The sequence below is a fragment of the Haplochromis burtoni genome, unplaced genomic scaffold, assembly GCF_018398535.1.
Source record: "Haplochromis burtoni strain Fernald_Lab_line unplaced genomic scaffold, NCSU_Asbu1 Contig_625, whole genome shotgun sequence".
Taxonomy (NCBI): Eukaryota; Metazoa; Chordata; class Actinopteri; order Cichliformes; family Cichlidae; genus Haplochromis; species Haplochromis burtoni.
The window spans coordinates 235,154-244,507 of record NW_024582986.1 but is presented as its reverse complement, the minus strand read 5'-3'; positions in this window follow the sequence as shown (position 1 = coordinate 244,507).

The window sequence follows — 9,354 nt, the reverse complement described above, 5'->3', positions numbered from 1 at the left end:
CCCCCCCCTCACCCATGAGCCACCTCCCCACCCCAAATCCATCCACTAACCTCGCAACCTCGCTGTGGTGCTCAGCCAGTGAGAAGCAGCGCAAACCGGCATGAGCCAGAGCTGAGAGCTCTGTCGCCCCCGCGCCCCACCCCCCGCCTTCCTTGAACTTCTTCCTCCCATATGTGCACTCACACAAGATTACTGTCCTTATGAGGACTTGACGTTGTCTGTTTTTCACCCTCGATATAACATCGCTCTCTGAACACAGATGGAGTACATTTGCTAAAAGAACACTTTTGTTTCACTGCCAATGCTTTGAATGGACCGACTTCATTCCTGTCTTAAATGTGTCTGACACTTAACCTGATATAAACAAAAATTTAAAAAGCATTTACCCCCCACCCCCGCACACCTAACCTAAACATTGTAATTACACTCCTAAGTATGAGTCTGAACTTAATATTATTAGGAAACAATATTCTAGTAAAAATGTCTCGGTCTTACAATCAAGAAGAGAAAAACAGTCACATTTTGCGCATACACTGCAAAACACACTTCCTCTTCTGTCCCCCCAAAAACTCTGACTGTTTTCAGCTGCATATGTTGATTGGCAGAAATTACAATTAACTTTTAGCGACCGCTGTTACGACTGGCTGAAAGTGAAGCTTATCACACATGGTTTTCCTGTATAGATGCCAAAAACCTTACACCCATAAAGTTGCATATTTCTTTTTTCCTGTTACTGAACCACAGTTGCAGTATGGTTGGTCGGTGCTGCGTGTGCCATCTGTGCAAGGCTGGTGAATACAATGGGATCAGTTCACTGGAGTAAAAATTATTTCATGCCATGAGAATTTGTTACTGTGTGAGAAAAACACCCTTTTAGCCAGAGTGGTCCAAGCTCGCAAAGGCATTTTCCTGTTGTTGAGAAGCTGGGAGATATTTTTGTGAGCTAACTTCCAATAAAAGTTTTTATTTTCTTGACCCATTTTCTTGAGCTTTAAAGGTATATGTGACAAATACTCCTGCACTAATGCAGCACAAAAAATATAAAAAAAAATAACATATGTTGTGTAGGTCTCCCTCCTTTGACTTACTGTATACAAAAGCAAGAAGGGATGTAACCACTGTGACATCACCCATTGATTTGAGGGCCATTTAAAAGCCACAAGTTCTACTTTCGTCTTTCTTTTTAGGCCGGATGTGAGCATGCTTGTGTTAAATGTGACGATTACCTTGATTTTGTGAAAACAGTGAAAACAAACATTCACAAACTCAGAGATTGTGACCTGTTTAACATATAAACAGTGGTAAGAAAGTTATTTTTTTAAATAATCCCCTCATTTATTCTAGCTCGATTTGAACTAGATGTCTATTTGTACAAAAAAGAGAAAAACTGAGGTAACTAATGGAATTTTTTGCCATTAACAAATAGTAACCCTTTTTGACCAACATTACCAGAGCAGTTATTAAGAAACTCAACATGACCCAGTCACTTGAGCAAGTTTCCACCACAAACTAATTCTGTTGTGACTTTTTTCTTTTTTAGTTGGTCTAGGTAGTCTCACCCCGAGTGCTTTGCTTGTTGTGCCCGCAAGTGTATTACCCCAATAATCTAATTTATAGCAGGGCTGCTTTTTTGTCATTTACCTAAGACACAGCCTTTGCACCACCTCCGCATTCTTCCGGCGCGTTAAATCCAGTCATATCAGACCGATATTTGACAATAGAGATGACAAACGGTCACCAAATATACAGACAGCAAATAGTTTCTTGACAGGGAACAGCCAAATACAAGGTAGCAGAGAAAGCACAGAGCAGAAGTCAGCAGTTTTTATGCATTCTGCTGTGCTGTAGCAGGGAAGAGGAGAGGTTCCTGTCAAACACATGAGGTGATCTGTCACATGCTGAGCAGGAAACAACGTCTCTCTGCTCACCATACACCACATGTATCATGGTAAGTTTGGGTCTTCAGTGTCTGGGGTATACGTGCAGATGATTTTATCTGCATGACACCTGCGTGACACACAGACAGCAAGCTGGTGGAAAAAAAGACTTTCAAGTCGAGCTTAGTTCAAGAGGTTACATATCCATACGATGCTGTTTAGCCGGCACTAGCTTCTGTTAAAGTAGCTCAAATATTTATTTTACTCAGTAAAGCTGTGAAAGGTACTTGGCTCAACAATTTTCTAAAAATGTAGAGATTTTTTGACTCTGCAATACTTATATAGGGCTAAATAAACTGTAAGTAGATAGACAAGAGATAGATAGATACCCACTGAGATAGAGAGGCAAATCTAAACGCAAAGCCTTTCTGGAATATTATCTGGAAGCAAGGAAACAAAAACAACAAAAAAAGAAATCATACTTTTACAGTTTCATTATTTTTATATGTATATATATATATATTCAGATAAATACAGGCTGCAGATTTAGCCCACTTAAATGTGACCTCTCCCCCAGTGACATAGCAGCGTGTATGTCCAGGGACCTAAACAAACCGTGCCCCCTCACCTGGATTCCCTCTTGCTACCAAATATATTTTATGACAGAGATGGTTCCTTGTCTGAGACAGAGGTTGTAAACTTCTCTCCTTTCCGGGTGGATGCTGTGTGTTTTCTTAGTGTTTATGTCTTTGTGTTTACCAAATACATGCAGGCTGGTTATTCGGGTCCCTCCTGTTATTGTCTTTGACCTAGTGATGGGTTCAAATGCTCCCTGAGACACTCCACTGAGTCCTTTATATAATGAGATTTCTTTGTGAACTATGAAGTGGTATGAAGCACAAATTTGGTTTTAGTTTTTATGGTGAAAAATACAAAGAGATTTTCCTATAGTGTCGTGTCCACACTGATCCAAAGAATCTTATTAGTGAGTGTGGTGAGAAGACAAGTTAAACATACATTGCTGTGAAAAAGTATTTGCCCCTTTCCTTTCTTGTTTTTTATTTAATTGATTTGTCACATATTGACACATGACACATTTTCAATTCAATTTTATATATACAGCGCCAAATCACAACAACAGTCACCTCAAGGCGCTTTATATTGTAAGGTAGACAATATACATATAGAGAAAAACCCAACAATCAAATGACTCCCTATGAGCAAGCACTTTGGTGACAGGTGGGAAGGAAAAACTCCCTTTTAACAGGAAGAAATCTCCGGCAGAACCAGGCTCAGGGAGGGGCGGGGCCATCTGCCACGACCGGTTGGGGAGAGAGAAGGACGACAGGATATTTCAGATCATTAAACAAATGTTAGTATTAGATAAATATGGTAAATGGCCTGTATTTGTATAGCGCTTTACTTAGTCCCTAGGGACCCCAAAGCGCTTTACACTACATTCAGTCATCCACCCATTCACACACACATTCACACACACATTCACACACTGGTGATGGCAAGCTAGCCATCACCAAGTGTTTTACATCACTGTGGAGAAATTTGGGCCACTATTCTCTGAGGAATTGTTTTAATTCTGCCACACTGGATGATTTTTCGACCACAACTGGGCTGTTTAAGGTCATGTCAAAGACTTTGACTAGACCACTCCAAAAGCCTTATTTGTTTTACTTTTATTTTTTCCATTCCAAGGTGGAGATGTTGATGTGCTTGAGCTCCAGGACACAAACTGGTCTCACATTCTTCTTCAGGATTTTCTGGTGGAGAGCAGAATTCATGGCTCCATTAATTGTATCAGGTTGTCCAGGTCCGGAGGCAGCAAAGCAGCCAAACACCAACACACTATCACCACCATGTTTGGCTGTTAGCATGATGTAGCAGGACTGAGACCTTGATTCTGACTGAGGCAGGTGAGGCCAGGTGTTCTGGGTTCTTTTCTCACCTGATGAGTCTGCAGACAAGTTATTTAAGTGATTTCTTAATTGTTTTGTTTTAGATGGATGTTTTACTTTTGATTTCAACCTTCTGAATGGTTCCCCGGGGAAATCATGTTTGGCAGGAATTCATTAAAATGTTGAAATGGCAGAGATCCAGTATTTTATTGGCTGAACTTTGGATCATTAATCACAAGCATTAATTATTTATAAAATATTTGTTATATATATATATTGGTTATTAGATATTAGTGTGTTTTATTAACAGCTAAAATACACACAGAAAGCTTTTTTGAGAATGTATACGGTGTGGTCACATATGCCATAAGGGTGTGTTTGTTATAAGTAGGCTAACTTTGTATTCGTGGTTGAAACAGGTCCCCCACCTCTGTGTGTTCTGTCTCATCAGGCCATTTAAACTTGTTTGCGGTGTGCCGTTTAAAGGGCCATGTGATGTCACCACAGATAAGGCGCTGTAGTGTCGGGGAAATTCTAGCACTCTCCTGATTGGCTGAGCAGCAACTTGTTTTTTTTAATAAATGCGCTTGACGACAGTGTAGCCAATGAGAGGAGAGTGGCTGAGAACCTGATGTTCCAGCTGTCTGTGTCCTTACACACACACACAAGCTGTTTGTGTTTCACTTCCCCTTTGTTGCTGGTCTGATGCTGAAAGTTATGTTTGCTCCGTGAACTTAAAAGTAAAAGCATGAAATCGTTTACTTGAAACTGCTGCTTTCCCAGATACATTTCTGCGCCTTTAAAGGGCACTAGATTTATACAGGAAGTCATTGAAATGAAATGAATCTACATGCTGACATAATAACAAACAATGACATATATGTGCACAGAGGGCCTCTAATGTAAAGTGTTTTTGCTTTTTTTTGTTGCTAATGTCGAATGAGGTTTTCAGAAAAATAAGTTCAGAACTCTTTTTGCAAATGTTGCATCCAGCAGCAAAGAGGCCAAAGGTCAGCGCTGTTTTTGTTGCTCACTGCTGCAAGCGTCACTAGAAGGAATTTCTGATTCATTGCTTCATGTCTTAAGCAGTTAAGATTTGCTAACCTCTGCAAAGTCAACACAGCCATTAGTTTTCTTTTGGACTTAACTGTGCATGTGGATAGTATTATAGATGTGCATCGTGTCCAACGGGAGAGCATTGTCACTGCATTCTCATTTAAACAAACAACTTTCCATGTGCAAAGTCTAAACAGAAGTGATGGTGAGAATGTAAACAAGCAAAACAACACACACACACACACACACACACACACACACACACACACACACACACACACACACACACACACACACATGCCCAAGTACATATACACATACAAGTCAGAGAAAGCAAATACATGCAGGAAGGCATCCCACGCCAAAAGAGAACACTCGCACCCACGTGCCTTGTCACATGGTTCGACACACACATCCTCCACATGTTATTACAATTAAATGTCTACAGCCTCACCGCAGCTGGAGCTGCACACAGGAAGCTGAATGCATGTTTGCGCGTGCAGGCGTGCGTGAATGCATGCATGCATTCATGTGAGTGTGCGGAGTGCACGCTTAATATTTGCAAAACAGTTGCCTGCTGTTTGTTGTTGCCGTGCTGGTGCAAATTGTTAATTTGACATGTAATTCGTATGCTCGTGCACATCTTCTGCTGAAGTAGATTTCTGTGCTTTTATGTCGGTGCACACTTCTGCGCACATCTGCTTTGCTTATATTGGGAAGTTTGCAAATAATAAAAAAAAGAACAGAGACAGAAATTTGTCCATGACGGCTCAAATGTTTGCATAAGAGTGCGATCGCAGCAAGATCAGAGTTCAACGTGACTCCTCCTCTCCTCCTGAGTGTGAACAAACTGTACTGCACTGTACTTTCAGATCTGATCACAAAGCAGTTGTATTTGTATGTACTGTGCAGCGTTGTGTGTGTGTGTGTGTGTGTGTGCTGGAGTGTGTATCGTCCAGATTGGGGAAAGGAAATTATTGCTGAGAACAAATATTTATGGTCATACACATTGAAAGGGAAATAAATGACTGCTTCTTGTTTTTTTTAATGCACATTTTATCCATTATTCTTTCACTAATCAGGAAAATATTGTACAGGGATTCATATTTTTTAATATATTTTCTATGCCATGATAAGGTTCTTTAATCATGAATACCAGTCCTGGTGTTAGCTAGTCGGTAGTGCGGTCTGCAAAATGCTAAGATGCTATCAAATGTCACATGAATCAAAATTCAAAATACAAATTAAAGCATTCGATTTTGTAATATGATCATGACCAGTGATGTACCTGGATTGGTTTTGTCTCCTCATACATTTGCACTTTTTGGCTTTTTTTTTATTCTAAACTTTGTTATCCTTTATCACATGCTTCATCCTTGTGCATCAGGTGTATCGCTGTTCATCAGAGTGTCGAAGTGAAAAAGCCTTTTGTTTACAGGATGTTGACTTAACTAAACCATCTCCCTAAAGTTTAGCTGCTGCGTACAGTGTGTTCTCTCTCTGTGTCATAAAGTCTGCCTTCATTCCTCCATCCATCGAGGCCATCCTGCCTTACTTTTCAGTTGCTAGTTTTCCTGAGTTAGGATCAGATATGACACAATAGGCCTTCTGTGTCCCAGGCATTCTCACGCTTCACTGGTTTCAGGAACAGGTAGTCCTTGTCGTCCCTCAGCTAAACTCATATCATCACCTACCAAGTTGGACTACTATCACAAAACAAGATGCAGGCCAACAAAAACATCTAACCCGGTCCTTTATTCTCATTGGTTTTCCTCCATCATCTAGGCCTTTATCTTAATTTCTGCTTCTCTTTTCGTGCTTTTGTGTCTTCCACCACTATTATCTCGACATGTATTTGCCTTTGTAGTCAATTGCAATGTTGCGTCACCAAAAACGTCTTTAAAGTGTTAAAACACACACATTTTACAAACAGATCAAATGTTTAAACTAATAAATGTATCAGTTAAAAGGAAGAAATGGAACCAAATGTTTTTTTTAAAAAAAATAAATTTTTACAACAGTCTGTAAACATCTGAGGAAACCTGTATGTTCTTTTTTATATTTTTCATTTTTATGATGCTTCAACTGTTTGCAGAAGCTGAAAGGTCTGAGCAGGTCAGTTCCGTCCATTTTAAATTAGTTTTGACCCAGAAGAGATGACAGTGTTTTTGCATCATGTTTAATTATTCCTTCTTGTCGCACGATGGAGCTTTAACCTGTATTTTTGGATGGTCTGGTGAACTATGTTCATGGACAATGAATGTGTTCATGAGTGGATTGTAGCCTCCAGATTCTCTGAACATTGTAATGATATTATGTAGTGTAGATGATGAGATGTTTAATGTCTTTGCAATTTTACTCTGACAAGCATTGTTCTGAACATTTTCCACAGTTTGTAGTAAGTTCATCTTAAATGCTCTTTTTTCACACAATGCAGCCAATTAATCTAATTAGTTGTAAATTTTCCCTTAACAATGAACGTTTCCAGGATTTTCTTGCCACTGTCCCAACTCTTTCGACACGCGTTATTTTAAATGTTTTTATGTTCTATTGTGATTAAAATATGGCTTTATGAGATTTCATTCTGTTTTTATTTATATTTCTCACAACACTACTTTTTCCAAATGGGGTTGTACATAATCCACAGTAGCTAATTTCAAGTGTTTCCAGTGTTTCAGTGTCATTCTAATGCTCGAAACACTCACTTGGACTTTTGATGGTCATCTTCTCAGTGTTGTGTGTTTATGTGACCTGGACGAGGGATTAAAACAGCTGAGCGACCTTCAGACACTCCAGCTGGGTTTTTGGCAGCAGTAGAAGAGAGGAACAAAGAGGAGAAGGAGGAGATAATGGGGTCTCCCATGGGGTTCTGGTGGGTGGATGTCAGGGGTACATCAGGGGTGGAATTTGCTTTCCCAGTTCTGTTTCCACAAAACATTCCCCACTGAGTTTCTCCTTTCCAGAGGGAAAGATCCAGATTGCCAAGCTCACAGTTGTGCTGTGGTGTTATTTTACAGTTTTTTTTTTTTAAGTATAGCTAATACACCTATGCAGTCAGCTGAGGCAACTTGACAGTAATAACTGTTGTCTGGCTGAAGTTAAAGGGGAACTCCATTTAACAGCAGTTATGTAGTTGCCAAGCTGCTTCCTGAATTATCGGGAAAATCCTTCGTGCTCTGTATCTCTAACACTGGTTTCACACTGCTGTCAGACTTTTCCTTCCTTATCTGCCTGGCACCCTGTGATGTTCGTTATTCCTTTAAAAAGACACTGATGCTTTTGCATGTTGGGAAGTTTAAACTGAAAAAGAAACCAAACTCTGAGCAACCTAAAACTATTCTATGCACACAGTATTAATTCTTATCAACAATACGGGGGAAAGCCTGGGACTAAATGATAGATAACAGGTAATAATGCATTACTGGTAAGGCGCATGCAAACGGGAGGCAGAAATAGCCTAACCTTCTGTTTAAGTGTCATGTTGAAGGTGTTATCGTTTAGGGACATTCAAAATGAAACTAACTGCTAGTAAGGGAAACAGTGTTCGAACAGAGAGCATGGCACCAGGTGCCAAGTGTCCCTTTATTAACACATAAGAAACACCTGTTCAAAAGCTCTTTAAAGCAAATATCTAATCGGCCAATCACATGGCAGGTGCAGTCAGGCATGTAGACATGGTCAGGACTGAGTGCTGAGGTTCAAACTGAGCATCAGAATGGGGATGAAAGGTGATTCAAGAGACTTTGAACATGGCATGTTTCATAGATGGGTTGGTCTGATTATTTCAGAAACTGCTGATCTAGTGAGATTCTCACTCAACACAACTCTTTGTATGGTTTACAGAGAATCGTCGAAAATTTCTCAACAGGAGAATGATCGCACAGCAGAAACTCAAATAACCACTTTTTACAACCAGCGTGTGCAGAAGAGCATCTCTGAATGTACGTCATTTAAAACATTGAAGCAGACTGGCTACAGCAGCAGAAGACCACACTGGGTGGCGCTTCAGTCCGCTAACAGAGTGACCTCTGCACTCTGTCATTTTACATCAAATTACGGTATTAATCAAGAAAATGCCTCAATAATATAAGTTACATTTACGGTGTGGTGGGAAAAGCAAGTCTTCGTTAACACTATTTAAAAAGGTTCACAACTAACGAAGGCGGGATAAATGTTTTTATCCTTTACAAAGTAAGAACTGTAATTGTAAGAAAGCAACAAAACAGGGTCACTGGGTTCAAATTAACTCAGCTAAGAAGAATGTGTTGTCGACTGTTTGACGGGAAGCTGACAGACTGTCTGACCGGTTTGAAAGAAGAAAACATTGACGATTAGAGACAGAGATGTACTGAAATACAGCCGTGACAGCCTCCCTCTTCGCACGTTCAGTCCTCCCCTATGAACCTGCGATCCACCTCATGTTTTTGTGAAAGACGACTCCCTGCTCACCAACACCTGGGCTTTAAAAGCAGGCGCACTGCCAATAGAAGGAGAAAAACAAACCAGACAGG